Raw genomic sequence first — 23,980 nt, forward strand, 5'->3', positions numbered from 1 at the left:
AAAAATTTGGCTGTGTGCACGTTGCGCTTAGGGCCTTTCCTGTCGCGGGCGCTAGGCCTACCCACACAAGTGAGGTATCATTTTTATCGGGAGACGTGGGGGAACGCTGGGTGGAAGGAAATTTGTGGCTCCTTTCAGATTCCAGAACTTTCTGCCACAGAAATGTGAGGAACATGTGTTTTTTTAGCCAAATTTTGAGGTTTGCAAAGGATTCTGGGTAACAGAACCTGGTCCGAGCCACACAAGTCACCCCATCTTGGATTCCCCTACGTCTCTAGTTTTCAGAAATGCACAGGTTTGGTAGGTTTCCCTAGGTGGCGGCTGAGCTAGAGGCCAAAATCTACAGGTAGTCACTTTGCTAAAAAGAGCTCTGTTTTCTGTGATGTGTCCACGTTGTGTTTTGGGGCATATCCTGTCGCGGGCGCTAGGCCTACCCACACAAGTGAGGTATCATTTTTATCAGGAGACGTGGGGGAACGCTGGGTGGAAGGAAATTTGTGGCTCCTCTCAGATTCCAGAACTTTCTGCCACAGAAATGTGAGTAACATGTGGTTTTTTAGCCAAATTTTGAGGTTTGCAAAGGATTCTGGGTAACAGAACCTGGTCCGAGCCACACAAGTCACCCCATCTTGTATTCCCCTAGGTCTCTAGTTTTCAGAAATGCACAGGTTTGTTAGGTTTCCCTATTTGGCGGCTGAGCTACAGGCCAAAATCTACAGGTAGGCACTTTGCAAAAAACACCTCTGTTTTCCTTCAAAAATTTGGCTGTGTCCACGTTGCGCTTTGGGGCGTTTCCTGTCGCGGACGCTAGGCCTACCCACATAAGTGAGGTATCATTTTTATCAGGAGACGTGGGGGAACGCTGGGTGGAAGGACATTTGTGGCTCCTCTCAGATTCCAGAACTTTCTGCCACAGAAATGTGAGGAACATGTGTTTTTTTAGCCAAATTTTGAGGTTTGCAAAGGATTCTGGGTAACAGAACCTGGTCCGAGCCACACAAGTCACCCCATCTTGGATTCCCCTAGGTCTCTAGTTTTCAGAAATGCACAGGTTTGGTAGGTTTCCCTAGGTGGCGGCTGAGCTACAGGCCAAAATCTACAGGTAGGCACTTTGCAAAAAACACCTCTGTTTTCCTTAAAAAATTTGGCTGTGTGCACGTTGCGCTTTGGGGCGTTTCCTGTCGCGGGCGCTAGGCCTACCCACACAAGTGAGGTATCATTTTTATCGGGAGACATGGGGGAACGCTGGGTGGAAGGAAATTTGTGGCTCCTCTCAGATTCCAGAACTTTCTGCCACAGAAATGTGAGGAACATGTGTTTTTTTAGCCACATTTTGAGGTTTGCAAAGGATTCTGGGTAACAGAACCTGGTCCGAGCCACACAAGTCACCCCATCTTGGATTCCCCTAGGTCTCTAGTTTTCAGAAATGCACAGGTTTGGTAGGTTTCCCTAGGTGGCGGCTGAGCTAGAGGCCAAAATCTACAGGTAGTCACTTTGCTAAAAAGAGCTCTGCTTTCTGTGATGTGTCCACGTTGTGTTTTGGGGCATATCCTGTCGCGGGCGCTAGGCCTACCCACACAAGTGAGGTATCATTTTTATCGGGAGACATGGGGGAACGCTGGGTGGAAGGAAATTTGTGGCTCCTCTCAGATTCCAGAACTTTCTGCCACAGAAATGTGAGGAACATGTGTTTTTTTAGCCAAATTTTGAGGTTTGCAAAGGATTCTGGGTAACAGAACCTGGTCCGAGCCACACAAGTCACCCCATCTTGGATTCCCCTAGGTCTCTAGTTTTCAGAAATGCACAGCTTTGGTAGGTTTCCCTAGGTGGCGGCTGAGCTAGAGGCCAAAATCTACAGGTAGGCACTTTGCAAAAACACCTCTGTTTTCCTTCAAAAATTTGGCTGTGTGCACGTTGCGCTTTGGGGCGTTTCCTGTCGCGGGCGCTAGGCCTACCCACACAAGTGAGGTATCATTTTTATCGGGAGACGTGGGGGAACGCTGGGTGGAAGGAAATTTGTGCCTCCTCTCAGATTCCAGAACTTTCTGCCACAGAAATGTGAGGAACATGTGTTTTTTTAGCCACATTTTGAAGTTTGCAAAGGATTCTGGGTAACAGAACCTGGTCCGAGCCACACAAGTCACCCCATCTTGGATTCCCTTAGGTCTCTAGTTTTCAGAAATGCACAGGTTTGGTAGGTTTCCCTAGGTGGCGGCTGAGCTAGAGGCCAAAATCTACAGGTAGTAACTTTGCTAAAAAGAGCTCTGTTTTCTGTGATGTGTCCACGTTGTGTTTTGGGGCATATCCTGTCGCGGGCGCTAGGCCTACCCACACAAGTGAGGTATCATTTTTATCGGGAGACGTGGGGGAACGCTGGGTGGAAGGAAATTTGTGGCTCCTCTCAGATTCCAGAACTTTCTGCCAAAGAAATGTGAGTAACATGTGGTTTTTTAGCCAAATTTTGAGGTTTGCAAAGGATTCTGGGTAACAGAACCTGGTCCGAGCCACACAAGTCACCCCATCTTGGATTCCCCTAGGTCTCTTGTTTTCAGAAATGCACAGGTTTGGTAGGTTTCCCTAGGTGGCGGCTGAGCTACAGGCCAAAATCTACAGGTAGGCACTTTGCAAAAAACACCTCTGTTTTCCTTCAAAAATTTGGCTGTGTCCACGTTGCGCTTTGGGGCGTTTCCTGTCGCGGGCGCTAGGCCTACCCACACAAGTGAGGTATCATTTTTATCGGGAGACGTGGGGGAACGCTGGGTGGAAGGAAATTTGTGGCTCCTCTCAGATTCCAGAACTTTCTGCCACAGAAATGTGAGGAACATGTGTTTTTTTTGCCACATTTTGAGGTTTGCAAAGGATTCTGGGTAACAGAACCTGGTCCGAGCCACACAAGTCACCCCATCTTGGATTCCCCTAGGTCTCTAGTTTTCAGAAATGCACAGGTTTGGTAGGTTTCCCTAGGTGGCGGCTGAGCTAGACGCAAAAAATCTACAGGTAGTCACTTTGCTAAAAAGAGCTCTGTTTTCTGTGATGTGTCCACGTTGTGTTTTGGGGCATATCCTGTCGCGGGCGCTAGGCCTACCCACACAAGTGAGGTATAATTTTTATCGGGAGACGTGGGGGAACGCTGGGTGGAAGGAAATTTGTGGCTCCTCTCAGATTCCAGAACTTTATGCCACAGAAATGTGAGGTACATGTGTTTTTTTAGCCAAATTTTGAGGTTTGCAAAGGATTCTGGGTAACAGAACCTGGTCCGAGCCACATAAGTCACCCCATCTTGGATTCCCCTAGGTCTCTAGTTTTCAGAAATGCACAGGTTTGGTAGGTTTCCCTAGGTGGCGGCTGAGCTACAGGCCAAAATCTACAGGTAGGCACTTTGCAAAAAACACCTCTGTTTTCCTTCAAAAATTTGGCTGTGTCCACGTTGCGCTTTGGGGCGTTTCCTGTCGCGGACGCTAGGCCTACCCACACAAGTGAGGTATCATTTTTATCGGGAGACGTGGGGGAACGCTGGGTGGAAGGAAATTTGTGTCTCCTCTCAGATTCCAGAACTTTCTGCCACAGAAATGTGCGGAACGTGTTTTTTTAGCCAAATTTTGAGGTTTGCAAAGGATTCTGGGTAACAGAACCTGGTCCGAGCCACACAAGTCACCCCATCTTGGATTCCCCTAGGTCTCTAGTTTTCAGAAATGCACAGGATTGGTAGGTTTCCCTAGGTGGCGGCTGAGCTAGAGGCCAAAATCTACAGGTAGTCACTTTGCTAAAAAGAGCTCTGTTTTCTGTGATGTGTCCACGTTGTGTTTTGGGGCATATCCTGTCGCGGACGCTAGGCCTACCCACACAAGTGAGGTATCATTTTTATCGGGAGACGTGGGGGAACGCTGGGTGGAAGGAAATTTGTGGCTCCTCTCAGATTCCAGAACTTTCTGCCACAGAAATGTGCGGAACGTGTTTTTTTAGCCAAATTCTGAGGTTTGCAAAGGATTCTGGGTAACAGAACCTGGTCCGAGCCACACAAGTCACCCCATCTTGGATTCCCCTAGGTCTCTAGTTTTCAGAAATGCACAGGTTTGGTAGGTTTCCCTAGGTGGCGGCTGAGCTAGAGGACAAAATCTACAGGTAGTCACTTTGCTAAAAAGAGCTCTGTTTTCTGTGATGTGTCCACGTTGTGTTTTGGGGCATATCCTGTCGCGGGCGCTAGGCCTACCCACACAAGTGAGGTATCATTTTTATCGGGAGACATGGGGGAATGCTGGGTGGAAGGAAATTTGTGGCTCCTCTCAGATTCCAGAACTTTATGCCAAAGAAATGTGAGGAACATGTGTTTTTTTAGCCAAAGTTTGAGGTTTGCAAAGGATTCTGGGTAACAGAACCTGGTCCGAGCCACACAAGTCACCCCATCTTTGATTCCCCTAGGTCTCTAGTTTTCAGAAATGCACAGGTTTGGTAGGTTTCCCTAGGTGGCGGCTGAGCTACAGGCCTAAATCTACAGGAAGGCACTTTGCAAAAAACACCTCTGTTTTCCTTCAAAAATTTGGCTGTGTCCACGTTGCGCTTTGGGGCGTTTCCTGTCGCGGGCGCTAGGCCTACCCAGACAAGTGAGGTATCATTTTTATCGGGAGATGTGGGGGAACGCTGGGTGGAAGGAAATTTGTGGCTCCCCTCAGATTCCAGAACTTTCTGCCATAGAAATGTGAGTAACATGTGGTTTTTTAGCCAAATTTTGAGGTTTGCAAAGGATTCTGGGTAACAGAACCTGGTCCGAGCCACACAAGTCACCCCATCCTGTATTCCCCTAGGTCTCTAGTTTTCAGAAATGGACAGGTTTGGTAGGTTTCCCTCAGTGGCGGCTGAGCTACAGGCCAAAATCTACAGGTAGGCACTTTGCAAAAAACACCTCTGTTTTCCTTAAAAAATTTGGCTGTGTCCACGTTGTTCTTTGGGGCGTTTCCTGTCGCGGGCACTAGGCCTACCCACATAAGTGAGGTATCATTTTTATCGGGAGACGTGGGGGAACGCTGGGTGGAAGGACATTTGTGGCTCCTCTCAGATTCCAGAACTTTCTGCCACAGAAATGTGAGGAACATGTGTTTTTTTAGCCAAATTTTGAGGTTTGCAAAGGATTCTGGGTAACAGAACCTGGTCCGAGCCACACAAGTCACCCCATCTTGGATTCCCCTAGGTCTCTAGTTTTCAGAAATGCACAGGTTTGGTAGGTTTCCCTAGGTGGCGGCTGAGCTACAGGCCAAAATCTACAGGTAGGCAGTTTGCAAAAAACACCTCTGTTTTCCTTCAAAAATGTGGCTGTGTCCACGTTGCGCTTTGGGGCATATCCTGTCGCGGACGCTAGGCCTACCCACACAAGTGAGGTATCATTTTTATCGGGAGATGTGGGGGAACGCTGGGTGGAATGAAATTTGTGGCTCCTCTCAGATTCCAGAACTTTCTGCCACAGAAATGTGAGTACCATGTGTTTTTTTAGCCAAATTTTGAGGTTTGCAAAGGATTCTGGGTAACAGAACCTGGTCCGAGCCACACAAGTCACCCCATCTTGGATTCCCCTAGGTCTCTAGTTTTCAGAAATGCACAGGTTTGGTACGTTTCCCTAGGTGGCGGCTTAGCTAGAGGCCAAAATCTACAGGTAGACACTTTGCAAAAAACACCTCTGTTTTCCTTCAAAAATTTGGCTGTGTGCACGTTGCGCTTAGGGCCTTTCCTGTCGCGGGCGCTAGGCCTACCCACACAAGTGAGGTATCATTTTTATCGGGAGACGTGGGGGAACGCTGGGTGGAAGGAAATTTGTGGCTCCTTTCAGATTCCAGAACTTTCTGCCACAGAAATGTGAGGAACATGTGTTTTTTTAGCCAAATTTTGAGGTTTGCAAAGGATTCTGGGTAACAGAACCTGGTCCGAGCCACACAAGTCACCCCATCTTGGATTCCCCTACGTCTCTAGTTTTCAGAAATGCACAGGTTTGGTAGGTTTCCCTAGGTGGCGGCTGAGCTAGAGGCCAAAATCTACAGGTAGTCACTTTGCTAAAAAGAGCTCTGTTTTCTGTGATGTGTCCACGTTGTGTTTTGGGGCATATCCTGTCGCGGGCGCTAGGCCTACCCACAAAAGTGAGGTATCATTTTTATCAGGAGACGTGGGGGAACGCTGGGTGGAAGGAAATTTGTGGCTCCTCTCAGATTCCAGAACTTTCTGCCACAGAAATGTGAGTAACATGTGGTTTTTTAGCCAAATTTTGAGGTTTGCAAAGGATTCTGGGTAACAGAACCTGGTCCGAGCCACACAAGTCACCCCATCTTGTATTCCCCTAGGTCTCTAGTTTTCAGAAATGCACAGGTTTGTTAGGTTTCCCTATTTGGCGGCTGAGCTACAGGCCAAAATCTACAGGTAGGCACTTTGCAAAAAACACCTCTGTTTTCCTTAAAAAATTTGGCTGTGTCCACGTTGTGCTTTGGGGCGTTTCCTGTCGCGGGCGCTAGGCCTACCCACATAAGTGAGGTATCATTTTTATCGGGAGACGTGGGGGAATGCTGTGTGGAAGGAAATTTGTGGCTCCTCTCAGATTCCAGAACTTTCTGCCACAGAAATGTGAGGAACATGTGTTTTTTTAGCCAAATTTTGAGGTTTGCAAAGGATTCTGGGTAACAGAACCTGGTCCGAGCCACACAAGTCACCCCATCTTGGATTCCCCTAGGTCTCTAGTTTTCATAAATGCACAGGTTTGGTAGGTTTCCCTAGGTGGCGGCTGAGCTACAGGCCAAAATCTACAGGTAGGCACTTTGCAAAAAACACCTCTGTTTTCCTTCAAAAATTTGGCTGTGTCCACGTTGCGCTTTGGGGCGTTTCCTGTCGCGGACGCTAGGCCTACCCACACAAGTGAGGTATCATTTTTATCGGGAGACGTGGGGGAACGCTGGATGGAAGGAAATTTGTGGCTCCCCTCAGATTCCAGAACTTTCTGCCACAGAAATGTGAGGAACGTGTTTTTTTAGCCAAATTTTGAGGTTTGCAAAGGATTCTGGGTAACAGAACCTGGTCCGAGCCACACAAGTCACCCCATCTTGGATTCCCCTAGGTCTCTAGTTTTCAGAAATGCTCAGGTTTGGTAGGTTTCCCTAGGTGGCGGCTGAGCTAGAGGCCAAAATCTACAGGTAGTCACTTTGCTAAAAAGAGCTCTGTTTTCTGTGATGTGTCCACGTTGTGTTTTGGGGCATATCCTGTCGCGGGCGCTAGGCCTACCCACACAAGTGAGGTATCATTTTTATCGGGAGACGTGGGGGAACGCTGGGTGGAAGGAAATTTGTGGCTCCTCTCAGATTCCAGAACTTTATGCCAAAGAAATGTGAGGAACATGTGTTTTTTTAGCCAAAGTTTGAGGTTTGCAAAGGATTCTGGGTAACAGAACCTGGTCCGAGCCACACAAGTCACCCCATCTTGGATTCCCCTAGGTCTCTAGTTTTCAGAAATGCACAGGTTTGGTAGGTTTCCCTAGGTGGCGGCTGAGCTACAGGCCAAAATCTACAGGAAGGCACTTGGCAAAAAACACCTCTGTTTTCCTTCAAAAATGTGGCTGTGTCCAAGTTGCGCTTTGGGGCGTTTCCTGTCGCGGGCGCTAGGCCTACCCACACAAGTGAGGTATCATTTTTATCGGGAGACGTGGGGGAACGCTGGGTGGAAGGAAATTTGTGGCTCCCCTCAGATTCCAGAACTTTCTGCCACAGAAATGTGAGTAACATGTGGTTTTTTAGCCAAATTTTGAGGTTTGCAAAGGATTCTGGGTAACAGAACCTGGTCCGAGCCACACAAGTCACCCCATCCTGTATTCCCCTAGGTCTCTAGTTTTCAGAAATGCACAGGTTTGGTAGGTTTCCCTCAGTGGCGGCTGAGCTACAGGCCAAAATCTACAGGTAGGCACTTTGCAAAAAACACCTCTGTTTTCCTTAAAAAATTTGGCTGTGTCCACGTTGTTCTTTGGGGCGTTTCCTGTCACGGGCGCTAGGCCTACCCACATAAGTGAGGTATCATTTTTATCAGGAGACGTGGGGGAACGCTGGGTGGAAGGACATTTGTGGCTCCTCTCAGATTCCAGAACTTTCTGCCACAGAAATGTGAGGAACATGTGTTTTTTTAGCCAAAGTTTGAGGTTTGCAAAGGATTCTGGGTAACAGAACCTGGTCCGAGCCACACAAGTCACCCCACCTTGGATTCCCCTAGGTCTCTAGTTTTCAGAAATGCACAGGTTTGGTAGGTTTCCCTAGGTGGCAGCTGAGCTACAGGCCAAAATCTACAGGAAGGCACTTTGCAAAAAACACCTCTGTTTTCCTTCAAAAATTTGGCTGTGTCCACGTTGCGCTTTGGGGCGTTTCCTGTCGTGGGCGCTAGGCCTACCCACACAAGTGAGGTATCATTTTTATCGGGAGACGTGGGGGAACGCTGGGTGGAAGGAAATTTGTGGCTCCCCTCAGATTCCAGAACTTTCTGCCACAGAAATGTGAGTAACATGTGGTTTTTTAGCCAAATTTTGAGGTTTGCAAAGGATTCTGGGTAACAGAACCTGGTCCGAGCCACACAAGTCACCCCATCTTGGATTCCCCTAGGTCTCTAGTTTTCAGAAATGCACAGGTTTGGTAGGTTTCCCTAGGTGGCGGCTGAGCTAGAGGCCAAAATCTACAGCTAGTCACTTTGCTAAAAAGAGCTCTGTTTTCTGTGATGTGTCCACGTTGTGTTTTGGGGCATATCCTGTCGCGGGCGCTAGGCCTACCCACACAAGTGAGGTATCATTTTTATCGGGAGACGTGGGGGAACGCTGGGTGGAAGGAAATTTGTGGCTCCTCTCAGATTCCAGAACTTTATGCCAAAGAAATGTGAGGAACATGTGTTTTTTTAGCCAAAGTTTGAGGTTTGCAAAGGATTCTGGGTAACAGAACCTGGTCCGAGCCACACAAGTCACCCCATCTTGGATTCCCCTAGGTCTCTAGTTTTCAGAAATGCACAGGTTTGGTAGGTTTCCCTAGGTGGCGGCTGAGCTACAGGCCAAAATCTACAGGAAGGCACTTTGCAAAAAACACCTCTGTTTTCCTTCAAAAATTTGGCTGTGTCCACGTTGCGCTTTGGGGCGTTTCCTGTCGCGGGCGCTAGGCCTACCCACACAAGTGAGGTATCATTTTTATCGGGAGACGTGGGGGAACGCTGGGTGGAAGGAAATTTGTGGCTCCCCTCAGATTCCAGAACTTTCTGCCACAGAAATGTGAGTAACATGTGGTTTTTTAGCCAAATTTTGAGGTTTGCAAAGGATTCTGGGTAACAGAACCTGGTCCGAGCCACACAAGTCACCCCATCCTGTATTCCCCTAGGTCTCTAGTTTTCAGAAATGCACAGGTTTGGTAGGTTTCCCTCAGTGGCGGCTGAGCTACAGGCCAAAATCTACAGGTAGGCACTTTGCAAAAAACACCTCTGTTTTCCTTCAAAAATTTGGCTGTGTCCACGTTGTTCTTTGGGGCGTTTCCTGTCGCGGGCGCTAGGCCTACCCACATAAGTGAGGTATCATTTTTATCAGGAGACGTGGGGGAATGCTGGGTGGAAGGACATTTGTGGCTCCTCTCAGATTCCAGAATTTTCTGCCACAGAAATGTGAGGAACATGTGTTTTTTTAGCCAAAGTTTGAGGTTTGCAAAGGATTCTGGGTAACAGAACCTGGTCCGAGCCACACAAGTCACCCCATCTTGGATTCCCCTAGGTCTCTAGTTTTCAGAAATGCACAGGTTTGGTAGGTTTCCCTAGGTGGCGGCTGAGCTACAGGCCAAAATCTACAGGAAGGCACTTTGCAAAAAACACCTCTGTTTTCCTTCAAAAATTTGGCTGTGTCCACGTTGCGCTTTGGGGCGTTTCCTGTCGTGGGCGCTAGGCCTACCCACACAAGTGAGGTATCATTTTTATCGGGAGACGTGGGGGAACGCTGGGTGGAAGGAAATTTGTGGCTCCCCTCAGATTCCAGAACTTTCTGCCACAGAAATGTGAGTAACATGTGGTTTTTTAGCCAAATTTTGAGGTTTGCAAAGGATTCTGGGTAACAGAACCTGGTCCGAGCCACACAAGTCACCCCATCCTGTATTCCCCTAGGTCTCTAGTTTTCAGAAATGCACAGGTTTGGTAGGTTTCCCTCAGTGGCGGCTGAGCTACAGGCCAAAATCTACAGGTAGGCACTTTGCAAAAAACACCTCTGTTTTCCTTAAAAAATGTGGCTGTGTCCACGTTGTTCTTTGGGGCGTTTCCTGTCGCGGGCGCTAGGCCTACCCACATAAGTGAGGTATCATTTTTATCAGGAGACGTGGGGGAACGCTGGGTGGAAGGACATTTGTGGCTCCTCTCAGATTCCAGAACTTTCTGCCACAGAAATGTGAGGAACATGTGTTTTTTTAGCCAAATTTTGAGGTTTGCAAAGGATTCTGGGTAACAGAACCTGGTCCGAGCCAACCAAGTCACCCCATCTTGGATTCCCCTACGTCTCTAGTTTTCAGAAATGCACAGGTTTGGTGGGTTTCCCTAGGTGGCGGCTGAGCTACAGGCCAAAATCTACAGGTAGGCACTTTGCAAAAAACACCTCTGTTTTCCTTCAAAAATTTGGCTGTGTGCACGTTGCGCTTTGGGGCGTTTCCTGTCGCGGGCGCTAGGCCTACCCACACAAGTGAGGTATCATTTTTATCGGGAGACATGGGGGAACGCTGTGTGGAAGGAAATTTGTGGCTCCTCTCAGATTCCAGAACTTTCTGCCACAGAAATGTGAGGAACTTGTGTTTTTTTAGCCACATTTTGAGGTTTGCAAAGGATTCTGGGTAACAGAACCTGGTCCGAGCCACACAAGTCACCCCATCTTGGATTCCCCTAGGTCTCTAGTTTTCAGAAATGCACAGGTTTGGTAGGTTTCCCTAGGTGGCGGCCGAGCTAGAGGCCAAAATCTACAGGTAGTCACTTTGCTAAAAAGAGCTCTGCTTTCTGTGATGTGTCCACGTTGTGTTTTGGGGCATATCCTGTTGCGGGCGCTAGGCCTACCCACACAAGTGAGGTATCATTTTTATCGGGAGACATGGGGGAACGCTGGGTGGAACGAAATTTGTGGATCCTCTCAGATTCCAGAACTTTCTGCCACAGAAATGTGAGGAACATGTGTTTTTTTAGCCACATTTTGAAGTTTGCAAAGGATTCTGGGTAACAGAACCTGGTCCGAGCCACACAAGTCACCCCATCTTGGATTCCCCTAGGTCTCTAGTTTTCAGAAATGCACAGCTTTGGTAGGTTTCCCTAGGTGGCGGCTGAGCTAGAGGCCAAAATCTACAGGTAGGCACTTTGCAAAAACACCTCTGTTTTCCTTCAAAAATTTGGCTGTGTGCACATTGCGCTTTGGGGCGTTTCCTGTCGCGGGCGCTAGGCCTACCCACACAAGTGAGGTATCATTTTTATCGGGAGACGTGGGGGAACGCTGGGTGGAAGGAAATTTGTGCCTCCTCTCAGATTCCAGAACTTTCTGCCACAGAAATGTGAGGAACATGTGTTTTTTTAGCCACATTTTCAAGTTTGCAAAGGATTCTGGGTAACAGAACCTGGTCCGAGCCACACAAGTCACCCCATCTTGGATTCCCTTAGGTCTCTAGTTTTCAGAAATGCACAGGTTTGGTAGGTTTCCCTAGGTGGCGGCTGAGCTAGAGGCCAAAATCTACAGGTAGTAACTTTGCTAAAAAGAGCTCTGTTTTCTGTGATGTGTCCACGTTGTGTTTTGGGGCATATCCTGTCGCGGGCGCTAGGCCTACCCACACAAGTGAGGTATCATTTTTATCGGGAGACGTGGGGGAATGCTGGGTGGAAGGAAATTTGTGGCTCCCCTCAGATTCCAGAACTTTCTGCCACAGAAATGTGAGGAACGTGTTTTTTTAGCCAAATTTTGAGGTTTGCAAAGGATTCTGGGTAACAGAACCTGGTCCGAGCCACACAAGTCACCCCATCTTGGATTCCCCTAGGTCTCTAGTTTTCAGAAATGCACAGGTTTGGTAGGTTTCCCTAGGTGGCGGCTGAGCTACAGGCCAAAATCTACAGGAAGGCACTTTGCAAAAAACACCTCTGTTTTCCTTCAAAAATTTGGCTGTGTCCACGTTGCGCTTTGGGGCGTTTCCTGTCGCGGGCGCTAGGCCTACCCAGACAAGTGAGGTATCATTTTTATCGGGAGATGTGGGGGAACGCTGGGTGGAAGGAAATTTGTGGCTCCCCTCAGATTCCAGAACTTTCTGCCATAGAAATGTGAGTAACATGTGGTTTTTTAGCCAAATTTTGAGGTTTGCAAAGGATTCTGGGTAACAGAACCTGGTCCGAGCCACACAAGTCACCCCATCCTGTATTCCCCTAGGTCTCTAGTTTTCAGAAATGGACAGGTTTGGTAGGTTTCCCTCAGTGGCGGCTGAGCTACAGGCCAAAATCTACAGGTAGGCACTTTGCAAAAAACACCTCTGTTTTCCTTTAAAAATTTGGCTGTGTCCACGTTGTTCTTTGGGGCGTTTCCTGTCGCGGGCACTAGGCCTACCCACATAAGTGAGGTATCATTTTTATCGGGAGACGTGGGGGAACGCTGGGTGGAAGGACATTTGTGGCTCCTCTCAGATTCCAGAACTTTCTGCCACAGAAATGTGAGGAACATGTGTTTTTTTAGCCAAATGTTGAGGTTTGCAAAGGATTCTGGGTAACAGAACCTGGTCCGAGCCACACAAGTCACCCCATCTTGGATTCCCCTAGGTCTCTAGTTTTCAGAAATGCACAGGTTTGGTAGGTTTCCCTAGGTGGCGGCTGAGCTACAGGCCAAAATCTACAGGTAGGCAGTTTGCAAAAAACACCTCTGTTTTCCTTCAAAAATGTGGCTGTGTCCACGTTGCGCTTTGGGGCATATCCTGTCGCGGACGCTAGGCCTACCCACACAAGTGAGGTATCATTTTTATCGGGAGATGTGGGGGAACGCTGGGTGGAATGAATTTTGTGGCTCCTCTCAGATTCCAGAACTTTCTGCCACAGAAATGTGAGTACCATGTGTTTTTTTAGCCAAATTTTGAGGTTTGCAAAGGATTCTGGGTAACAGAACCTGGTCCGAGCCACACAAGTCACCCCATCTTGGATTCCCCTAGGTCTCTAGTTTTCAGAAATGCACAGGTTTGGTACGTTTCCCTAGGTGGCGGCTTAGCTAGAGGCCAAAATCTACAGGTAGACACTTTGCAAAAAACACCTCTGTTTTCCTTCAAAAATTTGGCTGTGTGCACGTTGCGCTTAGGGCCTTTCCTGTCGCGGGCGCTAGGCCTACCCACACAAGTGAGGTATCATTTTTATCGGGAGACGTGGGGGAACGCTGGGTGGAAGGAAATTTGTGGCTCCTTTCAGATTCCAGAACTTTCTGCCACAGAAATGTGAGGAACATGTGTTTTTTTAGCCAAATTTTGAGGTTTGCAAAGGATTCTGGGTAACAGAACCTGGTCCGAGCCACACAAGTCACCCCATCTTGGATTCCCCTACGTCTCTAGTTTTCAGAAATGCACAGGTTTGGTAGGTTTCCCTAGGTGGCGGCTGAGCTAGAGGCCAAAATCTACAGGTAGTCACTTTGCTAAAAAGAGCTCTGTTTTCTGTGATGTGTCCACGTTGTGTTTTGGGGCATATCCTGTCGCGGGCGCTAGGCCTACCCACACAAGTGAGGTATCATTTTTATCAGGAGACGTGGGGGAACGCTGGGTGGAAGGAAATTTGTGGCTCCTCTCAGATTCCAGAACTTTCTGCCACAGAAATGTGAGTAACATGTGGTTTTTTAGCCAAATTTTGAGGTTTGCAAAGGATTCTGGGTAACAGAACCTGGTCCGAGCCACACAAGTCACCCCATCTTGTATTCCCCTAGGTCTCTAGTTTTCAGAAATGCACAGGTTTGTTAGGTTTCCCTATTTGGCGGCTGAGCTACAGGCCAAAATCTACAGGTAGGCACTTTGCAAAAAACACCTCTGTTTTCCTTCAAAAATTTGGCTGTGTCCACGTTGCGCTTTGGGGCGTTTCCTGTCGCGGACGCTAGGCCTACCCACATAAGTGAGGTATCATTTTTATCAGGAGACGTGGGGGAACGCTGGGTGGAAGGACATTTGTGGCTCCTCTCAGATTCCAGAACTTTCTGCCACAGAAATGTGAGGAACATGTGTTTTTTTAGCCAAATTTTGAGGTTTGCAAAGGATTCTGGGTAACAGAACCTGGTCCGAGCCACACAAGTCACCCCATCTTGGATTCCCCTAGGTCTCTAGTTTTCAGAAATGCACAGGTTTGGTAGGTTTCCCTAGGTGGCGGCTGAGCTACAGGCCAAAATCTACAGGTAGGCACTTTGCAAAAAACACCTCTGTTTTCCTTAAAAAATTTGGCTGTGTGCACGTTGCGCTTTGGGGCGTTTCCTGTCGCGGGCGCTAGGCCTACCCACACAAGTGAGGTATCATTTTTATCGGGAGACATGGGGGAACGCTGGGTGGAAGGAAATTTGTGGCTCCTCTCAGATTCCAGAACTTTCTGCCACAGAAATGTGAGGAACATGTGTTTTTTTAGCCACATTTTGAGGTTTGCAAAGGATTCTGGGTAACAGAACCTGGTCCGAGCCACACAAGTCACCCCATCTTGGATTCCCCTAGGTCTCTAGTTTTCAGAAATGCACAGGTTTGGTAGGTTTCCCTAGGTGGCGGCTGAGCTAGAGGCCAAAATCTACAGGTAGTCACTTTGCTAAAAAGAGCTCTGCTTTCTGTGATGTGTCCACGTTGTGTTTTGGGGCATATCCTGTCGCGGGCGCTAGGCCTACCCACACAAGTGAGGTATCATTTTTATCGGGAGACATGGGGGAACGCTGGGTGGAAGGAAATTTGTGGCTCCTCTCAGATTCCAGAACTTTCTGCCACAGAAATGTGAGGAACATGTGTTTTTTTAGCCAAATTTTGAGGTTTGCAAAGGATTCTGGGTAACAGAACCTGGTCCGAGCCACACAAGTCACCCCATCTTGGATTCCCCTAGGTCTCTAGTTTTCAGAAATGCACAGCTTTGGTAGGTTTCCCTAGGTGGCGGCTGAGCTAGAGGCCAAAATCTACAGGTAGGCACTTTGCAAAAACACCTCTGTTTTCCTTCAAAAATTTGGCTGTGTGCACGTTGCGCTTTGGGGCGTTTCCTGTCGCGGGCGCTAGGCCTACCCACACAAGTGAGGTATCATTTTTATCGGGAGACGTGGGGGAACGCTGGGTGGAAGGAAATTTGTGCCTCCTCTCAGATTCCAGAACTTTCTGCCACAGAAATGTGAGGAACATGTGTTTTTTTAGCCACATTTTGAAGTTTGCAAAGGATTCTGGGTAACAGAACCTGGTCCGAGCCACACAAGTCACCCCATCTTGGATTCCCTTAGGTCTCTAGTTTTCAGAAATGCACAGGTTTGGTAGGTTTCCCTAGGTGGCGGCTGAGCTAGAGGCCAAAATCTACAGGTAGTAACTTTGCTAAAAAGAGCTCTGTTTTCTGTGATGTGTCCACGTTGTGTTTTGGGGCATATCCTGTCGCGGGCGCTAGGCCTACCCACACAAGTGAGGTATCATTTTTATCGGGAGACGTGGGGGAACGCTGGGTGGAAGGAAATTTGTGGCTCCTCTCAGATTCCAGAACTTTCTGCCAAAGAAATGTGAGTAACATGTGGTTTTTTAGCCAAATTTTGAGGTTTGCAAAGGATTCTGGGTAACAGAACCTGGTCCGAGCCACACAAGTCACCCCATCTTGGATTCCCCTAGGTCTCTTGTTTTCAGAAATGCACAGGTTTGGTAGGTTTCCCTAGGTGGCGGCTGAGCTACAGGCCAAAATCTACAGGTAGGCACTTTGCAAAAAACACCTCTGTTTTCCTTCAAAAATTTGGCTGTGTCCACGTTGCGCTTTGGGGCGTTTCCTGTCGCGGGCGCTAGGCCTACCCACACAAGTGAGGTATCATTTTTATCGGGAGACGTGGGGGAACGCTGGGTGGAAGGAAATTTGTGGCTCCTCTCAGATTCCAGAACTTTCTGCCACAGAAATGTGAGGAACATGTGTTTTTTTTGCCACATTTTGAGGTTTGCAAAGGATTCTGGGTAACAGAACCTGGTCCGAGCCACACAAGTCACCCCATCTTGGATTCCCCTAGGTCTCTAGTTTTCAGAAATGCACAGGTTTGGTAGGTTTCCCTAGGTGGCGGCTGAGCTAGACGCAAAAAATCTACAGGTAGTCACTTTGCTAAAAAGAGCTCTGTTTTCTGTGATGTGTCCACGTTGTGTTTTGGGGCATATCCTGTCGCGGGCGCTAGGCCTACCCACACAAGTGAGGTATAATTTTTATCGGGAGACGTGGGGGAACGCTGGGTGGAAGGAAATTTGTGGCTCCTCTCAGATTCCAGAACTTTATGCCACAGAAATGTGAGGTACATGTGTTTTTTTAGCCAAATTTTGAGGTTTGCAAAGGATTCTGGGTAACAGAACCTGGTCCGAGCCACATAAGTCACCCCATCTTGGATTCCCCTAGGTCTCTAGTTTTCAGAAATGCACAGGTTTGGTAGGTTTCCCTAGGTGGCGGCTGAGCTACAGGCCAAAATCTACAGGTAGGCACTTTGCAAAAAACACCTCTGTTTTCCTTCAAAAATTTGGCTGTGTCCACGTTGCGCTTTGGGGCGTTTCCTGTCGCGGACGCTAGGCCTACCCACACAAGTGAGGTATCATTTTTATCGGGAGACGTGGGGGAACGCTGGGTGGAAGGAAATTTGTGTCTCCTCTCAGATTCCAGAACTTTCTGCCACAGAAATGTGCGGAACGTGTTTTTTTAGCCAAATTTTGAGGTTTGCAAAGGATTCTGGGTAACAGAACCTGGTCCGAGCCACACAAGTCACCCCATCTTGGATTCCCCTAGGTCTCTAGTTTTCAGAAATGCACAGGATTGGTAGGTTTCCCTAGGTGGCGGCTGAGCTAGAGGCCAAAATCTACAGGTAGTCACTTTGCTAAAAAGAGCTCTGTTTTCTGTGATGTGTCCACGTTGTGTTTTGGGGCATATCCTGTCGCGGACGCTAGGCCTACCCACACAAGTGAGGTATCATTTTTATCGGGAGACGTGGGGGAACGCTGGGTGGAAGGAAATTTGTGGCTCCTCTCAGATTCCAGAACTTTCTGCCACAGAAATGTGCGGAACGTGTTTTTTTAGCCAAATTCTGAGGTTTGCAAAGGATTCTGGGTAACAGAACCTGGTCCGAGCCACACAAGTCACCCCATCTTGGATTCCCCTAGGTCTCTAGTTTTCAGAAATGCACAGGTTTGGTAGGTTTCCCTAGGTGGCGGCTGAGCTAGAGGACAAAATCTACAGGTAGTCACTTTGCTAAAAAGAGCTCTGTTTTCTGTGATGTGTCCACGTTGTGTTTTGGGGCATATCCTGTCGCGGGCGCTAGGCCTACCCACACAAGTGAGGTATCATTTTTATCGGGAGACATGGGGGAATGCTGGGTGGAAGGAAATTTGTGGCTCCTCTCAGATTCCAGAACTTTATGCCAAAGAAATGTGAGGAACATGTGTTTTTTTAGCCAAAGTTTGAGGTTTGCAAAGGATTCTGGGTAACAGAACCTGGTCCGAGCCACACAAGTCACCCCATCTTTGATTCCCCTAGGTCTCTAGTTTTCAGAAATGCACAGGTTTGGTAGGTTTCCCTAGGTGGCGGCTGAGCTACAGGCCTAAATCTACAGGAAGGCACTTTGCAAAAAACACCTCTGTTTTCCTTCAAAAATTTGGCTGTGTCCACGTTGCGCTTTGGGGCGTTTCCTGTCGCGGGCGCTAGGCCTACCCAGACAAGTGAGGTATCATTTTTATCGGGAGATGTGGGGGAACGCTGGGTGGAAGGAAATTTGTGGCTCCCCTCAGATTCCAGAACTTTCTGCCATAGAAATGTGAGTAACATGTGGTTTTTTAGCCAAATTTTGAGGTTTGCAAAGGATTCTGGGTAACAGAACCTGGTCCGAGCCACACAAGTCACCCCATCCTGTATTCCCCTAGGTCTCTAGTTTTCAGAAATGGACAGGTTTGGTAGGTTTCCCTCAGTGGCGGCTGAGCTACAGGCCAAAATCTACAGGTAGGCACTTTGCAAAAAACACCTCTGTTTTCCTTAAAAAATTTGGCTGTGTCCACGTTGTTCTTTGGGGCGTTTCCTGTCGCGGGCACTAGGCCTACCCACATAAGTGAGGTATCATTTTTATCGGGAGACGTGGGGGAACGCTGGGTGGAAGGACATTTGTGGCTCCTCTCAGATTCCAGAACTTTCTGCCACAGAAATGTGAGGAACATGTGTTTTTTTAGCCAAATTTTGAGGTTTGCAAAGGATTCTGGGTAACAGAACCTGGTCCGAGCCACACAAGTCACCCCATCTTGGATTCCCCTAGGTCTCTAGTTTTCAGAAATGCACAGGTTTGGTAGGTTTCCCTAGGTGGCGGCTGAGCTACAGGCCAAAATCTACAGGTAGGCAGTTTGCAAAAAACACCTCTGTTTTCCTTCAAAAATGTGGCTGTGTCCACGTTGCGCTTTGGGGCATATCCTGTCGCGGACGCTAGGCCTACCCACACAAGTGAGGTATCATTTTTATCGGGAGATGTGGGGGAACGCTGGGTGGAATGAAATTTGTGGCTCCTCTCAGATTCCAGAACTTTCTGCCACAGAAATGTGAGTACCATGTGTTTTTTTAGCCAAATTTTGAGGTTTGCAAAGGATTCTGGGTAACAGAACCTGGTCCGAGCCACACAAGTCACCCCATCTTGGATTCCCCTAGGTCTCTAGTTTTCAGAAATGCACAGGTTTGGTACGTTTCCCTAGGTGGCGGCTTAGCTAGAGGCCAAAATCTACAGGTAGACACTTTGCAAAAAACACCTCTGTTTTCCTTCAAAAATTTGGCTGTGTGCACGTTGCGCTTAGGGCCTTTCCTGTCGCGGGCGCTAGGCCTACCCACACAAGTGAGGTATCATTTTTATCGGGAGACGTGGGGGAACGCTGGGTGGAAGGAAATTTGTGGCTCCTTTCAGATTCCAGAACTTTCTGCCACAGAAATGTGAGGAACATGTGTTTTTTTAGCCAAATTTTGAGGTTTGCAAAGGATTCTGGGTAACAGAACCTGGTCCGAGCCACACAAGTCACCCCATCTTGGATTCCCCTACGTCTCTAGTTTTCAGAAATGCACAGGTTTGGTAGGTTTCCCTAGGTGGCGGCTGAGCTAGAGGCCAAAATCTACAGGTAGTCACTTTGCTAAAAAGAGCTCTGTTTTCTGTGATGTGTCCACGTTGTGTTTTGGGGCATATCCTGTCGCGGGCGCTAGGCCTACCCACAAAAGTGAGGTATCATTTTTATCAGGAGACGTGGGGGAACGCTGGGTGGAAGGAAATTTGTGGCTCCTCTCAGATTCCAGAACTTTCTGCCACAGAAATGTGAGTAACATGTGGTTTTTTAGCCAAATTTTGAGGTTTGCAAAGGATTCTGGGTAACAGAACCTGGTCCGAGCCACACAAGTCACCCCATCTTGTATTCCCCTAGGTCTCTAGTTTTCAGAAATGCACAGGTTTGTTAGGTTTCCCTATTTGGCGGCTGAGCTACAGGCCAAAATCTACAGGTAGGCACTTTGCAAAAAACACCTCTGTTTTCCTTAAAAAATTTGGCTGTGTCCACGTTGTGCTTTGGGGCGTTTCCTGTCGCGGGCGCTAGGCCTACCCACATAAGTGAGGTATCATTTTTATCGGGAGACGTGGGGGAATGCTGTGTGGAAGGAAATTTGTGGCTCCTCTCAGATTCCAGAACTTTCTGCCACAGAAATGTGAGGAACATGTGTTTTTTTAGCCAAATTTTGAGGTTTGCAAAGGATTCTGGGTAACAGAACCTGGTCCGAGCCACACAAGTCACCCCATCTTGGATTCCCCTAGGTCTCTAGTTTTCATAAATGCACAGGTTTGGTAGGTTTCCCTAGGTGGCGGCTGAGCTACAGGCCAAAATCTACAGGTAGGCACTTTGCAAAAAACACCTCTGTTTTCCTTCAAAAATTTGGCTGTGTCCACGTTGCGCTTTGGGGCGTTTCCTGTCGCGGACGCTAGGCCTACCCACACAAGTGAGGTATCATTTTTATCGGGAGACGTGGGGGAACGCTGGATGGAAGGAAATTTGTGGCTCCCCTCAGATTCCAGAACTTTCTGCCACAGAAATGTGAGGAACGTGTTTTTTAGCCAAATTTTGAGGTTTGCAAAGGATTCTGGGTAACAGAACCTGGTCCGAGCCACACAAGTCACCCCATCTTGGATTCCCCTAGGTCTCTAGTTTTCAGAAATGCTCAGGTTTGGTAGGTTTCCCTAGGTGGCGGCTGAGCTAGAGGCCAAAATCTACAGGTAGTCACTTTGCTAAAAAGAGCTCTGTTTTCTGTGATGTGTCCACGTTGTGTTTTGGGGCATATCCTGTCGCGGGCGCTAGGCCTACCCACACAAGTGAGGTATCATTTTTATCGGGAGACGTGGGGGAACGCTGGGTGGAAGGAAATTTGTGGCTCCTCTCAGATTCCAGAACTTTATGCCAAAGAAATGTGAGGAACATGTGTTTTTTTAGCCAAAGTTTGAGGTTTGCAAAGGATTCTGGGTAACAGAACCTGGTCCGAGCCACACAAGTCACCCCATCTTGGATTCCCCTAGGTCTCTAGTTTTCAGAAATGCACAGGTTTGGTAGGTTTCCCTAGGTGGCGGCTGAGCTACAGGCCAAAATCTACAGGAAGGCACTTGGCAAAAAACACCTCTGTTTTCCTTCAAAAATGTGGCTGTGTCCAAGTTGCGCTTTGGGGCGTTTCCTGTCGCGGGCGCTAGGCCTACCCACACAAGTGAGGTATCATTTTTATCGGGAGACGTGGGGGAACGCTGGGTGGAAGGAAATTTGTGGCTCCCCTCAGATTCCAGAACTTTCTGCCACAGAAATGTGAGTAACATGTGGTTTTTTAGCCAAATTTTGAGGTTTGCAAAGGATTCTGGGTAACAGAACCTGGTCCGAGCCACACAAGTCACCCCATCCTGTATTCCCCTAGGTCTCTAGTTTTCAGAAATGCACAGGTTTGGTAGGTTTCCCTCAGTGGCGGCTGAGCTACAGGCCAAAATCTACAGGTAGGCACTTTGCAAAAAACACCTCTGTTTTCCTTAAAAAATTTGGCTGTGTCCACGTTGTTCTTTGGGGCGTTTCCTGTCACGGGCGCTAGGCCTACCCACATAAGTGAGGTATCATTTTTATCAGGAGACGTGGGGGAACGCTGGGTGGAAGGACATTTGTGGCTCCTCTCAGATTCCAGAACTTTCTGCCACAGAAATGTGAGGAACATGTGTTTTTTTAGCCAAAGTTTGAGGTTTGCAAAGGATTCTGGGTAACAGAACCTGGTCCGAGCCACACAAGTCACCCCACCTTGGATTCCCCTAGGTCTCTAGTTTTCAGAAATGCACAGGTTTGGTAGGTTTCCCTAGGTGGCAGCTGAGCTACAGGCCAAAATCTACAGGAAGGCACTTTGCAAAAAACACCTCTGTTTTCCTTCAAAAATTTGGCTGTGTCCACGTTGCGCTTTGGGGCGTTTCCTGTCGTGGGCGCTAGGCCTACCCACACAAGTGAGGTATCATTTTTATCGGGAGACGTGGGGGAACGCTGGGTGGAAGGAAATTTGTGGCTCCCCTCAGATTCCAGAACTTTCTGCCACAGAAATGTGAGTAACATGTGGTTTTTTAGCCAAATTTTGAGGTTTGCAAAGGATTCTGGGTAACAGAACCTGGTCCGAGCCACACAAGTCACCCCATCTTGGATTCCCCTAGGTCTCTAGTTTTCAGAAATGCACAGGTTTGGTAGGTTTCCCTAGGTGGCGGCTGAGCTAGAGGCCAAAATCTACAGCTAGTCACTTTGCTAAAAAGAGCTCTGTTTTCTGTGATGTGTCCACGTTGTGTTTTGGGGCATATCCTGTCGCGGGCGCTAGGCCTACCCACACAAGTGAGGTATCATTTTTATCGGGAGACGTGGGGGAACGCTGGGTGGAAGGAAATTTGTGGCTCCTCTCAGATTCCAGAACTTTATGCCAAAGAAATGTGAGGAACATGTGTTTTTTTAGCCAAAGTTTGAGGTTTGCAAAGGATTCTGGGTAACAGAACCTGGTCCGAGCCACACAAGTCACCCCATCTTGGATTCCCCTAGGTCTCTAGTTTTCAGAAATGCACAGGTTTGGTAGGTTTCCCTAGGTGGCGGCTGAGCTACAGGCCAAAATCTACAGGAAGGCACTTTGCAAAAAACACCTCTGTTTTCCTTCAAAAATTTGGCTGTGTCCACGTTGCGCTTTGGGGCGTTTCCTGTCGCGGGCGCTAGGCCTACCCACACAAGTGAGGTATCATTTTTATCGGGAGACGTGGGGGAACGCTGGGTGGAAGGAAATTTGTGGCTCCCCTCAGATTCCAGAACTTTCTGCCACAGAAATGTGAGTAACATGTGGTTTTTTAGCCAAATTTTGAGGTTTGCAAAGGATTCTGGGTAACAGAACCTGGTCCGAGCCACACAAGTCACCCCATCCTGTATTCCCCTAGGTCTCTAGTTTTCAGAAATGCACAGGTTTGGTAGGTTTCCCTCAGTGGCGGCTGAGCTACAGGCCAAAATCTACAGGTAGGCACTTTGCAAAAAACACCTCTGTTTTCCTTCAAAAATTTGGCTGTGTCCACGTTGTTCTTTGGGGCGTTTCCTGTCGCGGGCGCTAGGCCTACCCACATAAGTGAGGTATCATTTTTATCAGGAGACGTGGGGGAATGCTGGGTGGAAGGACATTTGTGGCTCCTCTCAGATTCCAGAATTTTCTGCCACAGAAATGTGAGGAACATGTGTTTTTTTAGCCAAAGTTTGAGGTTTGCAAAGGATTCTGGGTAACAGAACCTGGTCCGAGCCACACAAGTCACCCCATCTTGGATTCCCCTAGGTCTCTAGTTTTCAGAAATGCACAGGTTTGGTAGGTTTCCCTAGGTGGCGGCTGAGCTACAGGCCAAAATCTACAGGAAGGCACTTTGCAAAAAACACCTCTGTTTTCCTTCAAAAATTTGGCTGTGTCCACGTTGCGCTTTGGGGCGTTTCCTGTCGTGGGCGCTAGGCCTACCCACACAAGTGAGGTATCATTTTTATCGGGAGACGTGGGGGAACGCTGGGTGGAAGGAAATTTGTGGCTCCCCTCAGATTCCAGAACTTTCTGCCACAGAAATGTGAGTAACATGTGGTTTTTTAGCCAAATTTTGAGGTTTGCAAAGGATTCTGGGTAACAGAACCTGGTCCGAGCCACACAAGTCACCCCATCCTGTATTCCCCTAGGTCTCTAGTTTTCAGAAATGCACAGGTTTGGTAGGTTTCCCTCAGTGGCGGCTGAGCTACAGGCCAAAATCTACAGGTAGGCACTTTGCAAAAAACACCTCTGTTTTCCTTAAAAAATGTGGCTGTGTCCACGTTGTTCTTTGGGGCGTTTCCTGTCGCGGGCGCTAGGCCTACCCACATAAGTGAGGTATCATTTTTATCAGGAGACGTGGGGGAACGCTGGGTGGAAGGACATTTGTGGCTCCTCTCAGATTCCAGAACTTTCTGCCACAGAAATGTGAGGAACATGTGTTTTTTTAGCCAAATTTTGAGGTTTGCAAAGGATTCTGGGTAACAGAACCTGGTCCGAGCCAACCAAGTCACCCCATCTTGGATTCCCCTACGTCTCTAGTTTTCAGAAATGCACAGGTTTGGTGGGTTTCCCTAGGTGGCGGCTGAGCTACAGGCCAAAATCTACAGGTAGGCACTTTGCAAAAAACACCTCTGTTTTCCTTCAAAAATTTGGCTGTGTGCACGTTGCGCTTTGGGGCGTTTCCTGTCGCGGGCGCTAGGCCTACCCACACAAG

This window comes from Pleurodeles waltl, chromosome 5 (genome assembly GCF_031143425.1).
Source record: "Pleurodeles waltl isolate 20211129_DDA chromosome 5, aPleWal1.hap1.20221129, whole genome shotgun sequence".
NCBI lineage: Eukaryota > Metazoa > Chordata > Amphibia > Caudata > Salamandridae > Pleurodeles > Pleurodeles waltl.